Raw genomic sequence first — 3,703 nt, 5'->3', positions numbered from 1 at the left:
AGCAGTATATATATTTTCTTTTTTTTTTTACTGGGGAAGGCTGGTTTATTGGATTACCAGGGTTTCCCGTCCATAAAGGATTTAACTTTATGGCATATTGTCAGAGACCCAACACCTGTTGACCTAAGACCTCTTAAAGATATATATATTGCTCTACATATTAGAGTAGGCTTCTTCTCTGGATTTATGTTTTCTACAAACAATATATATATATATGTATGTGTGTGTGTGTGTGTGTATACATGTGTGTGTGTGTGTGTGTGTGCTAACACATACACTCACACACAGGTCCAAAGTTCGCGTATATCTAATCATTGTTTAACCCTGATATTGCTGAGTTTTCCCGACCGGTCTTAGGCCAACAGGTTTTGGGGTCTGACGATGCACCATAAAGTTAAACCCTTTATGAACGGAAACCTAAGGTAATCCCATAAACCGGCCTTCCCCAGTAATATGTATATTAACAATTAAGGTTACAAATATAACAATTAAGGTTACAAATATAAAGTACATTTAGCAATTGCGTCTTTGAGATCAAAATTTCCATTTTTGAACTTGGCATACCAATCACGAGCGGTTCTTTCAGCTATGGCACCCTCTCCATACACAGCACAAATGTCACGAGCAGCTTTTGCAGCCTTCGAACCTTGATTAAAAGCAAAAAGGATGTGTCGAAAAATGCTCGTTTTTCTTAACTTGACATTCCATTCTAATGATCTGAAAATAAACAAAATTTAATTAAGATTCAAATATAGAATTCTCGAAAAAAAAAAAAATAGATTCCAAAATTTAAAAACACAATAAATTTCAAAATTTAAAAAAACAGCGGGAACTTAGTTTCCAACCCAATATATATATATATATATATATATATATATATATATATATATATATATATATATATATTAATGAGTATATATATATATTAATGATTTTATGTAAAACCTTAAATTTCATCTGATGTCTAGTTCACTCCTTCAACAGAGTCTCAGTCAAAGTCTTGTAAAAACAAATTATAAATAAATAATAATAAATTGTTAGATGTTTGCACGTCCTTTGCTAGCAAAGAAATTTTAAGAATAATCAGCTTGTTTAACCTTGTACAACTGAGATGGAAAAGAAGGTTTCGATCTCTGAGGTGGCTTAACAAAGCCTGAGCCACGATATATAAAAGGAGTACTGTTCGAAAGTGGCTTATTCTGTTATGAGAGATTCACTTGGGGAAACAGGTACAGAATGTTTTTCACATTATAAAGAATTACTTATTTCATGTTCACTGGGTCGATAAACATACAGTGACTAATGAGAAATTTCTGACTCTTTATAGATCCATGATATTGACATTAATTTTTTGATTGCTCAACTTCTGACTTTTGAAGTTTCAATTATAAAGACCTTAACAGTTTGGCTGACATTGTAGACACTCTGAATGAAAACAAGCTCTTCGTATCAGAGATTTTTACAATTAACCCACTTTTACTGCTATTCCTATTACGACTATTACAGGTAAATGAACATATCTCTTGAAAAACAACCAAGGACTTCTTCGGTCAAAAATGTCACAAGAGTTATCATTGGTTATGCATTAGCATCATAAAGAAAAGATAGACAAACTTAATCTCTGTACACACACACACACACACACACACACACACACACACACACACACACACACACACACACACATATATATATATACATAGAGAGAGAGAGAGAGAGAGATTAGAGACAGGTGTTCTCTATATAGAATACACTTCGAAGTGCTCAAAACATTTGAACATGAGCCGGTAGGTAAGTAAATGTAATGACGAGCAAGTTGGGCAAGTTTATTTACACAGAATATTATATACATTTAATAGAAAAAATGAACATGTATATGGATATAAAATAGTCCGACTCACAGAATATAAATAGTATTAGGAGTTAAATGGGTAGATTTCTACAAGTCCTACTGCTGTTTCTGGAGGTTTGGTGGTCCGGAATAATGATAATTATTTGGATCCGTTATCAGATAACACCGCCTCTGTCTTCAGGGAAGAATTTTACATTGGAGAATTTTACAATTGAGGTGTTGACATGGCTGTGTGTGTGTGTGTGTGTGTGTGTGTGTGTGTGTGTGTGTGTGTGTGTGTGTGTGTGTGTGTGTGTGCGTGTGTGCGCGCGGTGTGCGTGTGTGCGTGTGTGTGTGTGTGTGTGTGTGTACGTGCGCACGTGTGTTTATATGTGTGTTTTCGTGTGTGTATGTGCATTTGTATGTGTCTCTTCCCGCACCATTTTTCCGTCAAACCACTTTTTCACTTTTAGTCTTCGCTTTTCTTTTGTATTCTTTCGACGAAGGACTAGTATCCAAAATGTCAAGTCATTTCATTTCCTTTGTAGCATTAAACTAAATTTGACCCTTCCAACTTCCAACTCACAGCTTACCTCTCTTGTGTCGCCTCTCTTTTTACTTGATTTTGTATTCACTGCTTTCATAATATATGTGTACGTGTATCCGTATGTGTATATATTGTATACATAATTGTGTGTGTGTGTGTGTGTGTGTGTTGGTGCATGTGTGAATGTGTATCTGTGAATGTATGTATATGTGTGTATACATATATATGAATGTGTTCATATTTGTATCTATAGATAGATAGATAAATAGATAGATAGATAGATAGATAGATAGATAGATAGATAGATAGACAGACAAACAGACAAACAGACAGACAGTGAAAAAGAGATGTGTGGCTGGATGCATGAATATGTAATTTTATTCAAGTGTTCGCTGTCAGAATCACCAGACCTAACGAAAATAATACATGCAGAAATAGTCTTATACCCTTCTACAGTTTTTAAACACACACACATACACACATATATGCAGGCATATGTATGTATGTTATATATATATATATATATATATATATATATATATATATATATATATATATATATATACACACATATATACCGGAGTAAGCACATAAATGTGAAACAAGGTGGAAAAAAGAGTACTCAAATACCAGAGGTAGAGTAATATGCTTTATTTAAAAGCAGCAGAAATATAACAAAAGCTGTTACTCAGAGTTTCACGTTCCCGTTCGTCGAACAATAGCGATAAGATCAAAACTAGTTAAAGGATACACCTTTAAAAATGGATTTATTTCATTGGTCCTTTCAATTACGGTCTTAAGCAGGCAATGAACAAAATAAACAAAATAAATGGATTCAATATAAATTCATCCTATTATAAAAATCGAGGAAAGTCTTAAATCGAAGAGCGGATTCAAAATACATATTGTAAATAATTATATATGAAATATAATTCAATTAATGCATTAAAAATTAAAATTAAAATTTTCACGCTGCATTGCATAAATATTTTACAACAGTATATGCGCATACTAAACCATCAATATACATATATACATCAAACGGAAACTGAAAGGAAACCTATACATTCACACATACTTAGGCATATCTTACATCTATTTTCATTCCTCCACTTCACTCTCTATTTCATATCTTATCTAAATTAACTATTGCTTAACCATTTTCTCACACCGTCTCCGATGAAGGGATATAAAAAATATTCCGGAAACAGCTGTAAGACCTTCTATTTATAAATTTCGAAAATCTTCACAGCCTTGGTTTTTTATCTCATTCTGAAAAAAAAAATTATATATATATATATATATATATATAATTTCTTTTCTTG

The sequence above is a fragment of the Octopus bimaculoides genome, chromosome 4 (genome assembly GCF_046866305.1).
Source record: "Octopus bimaculoides isolate indiv1 chromosome 4, ASM4686630v1, whole genome shotgun sequence".
Classification (NCBI taxonomy): Eukaryota; Metazoa; Mollusca; class Cephalopoda; order Octopoda; family Octopodidae; genus Octopus; species Octopus bimaculoides.
The sequence above is the reverse complement of the archived record's forward strand: the minus strand, read 5'-3'. Positions refer to the sequence as shown.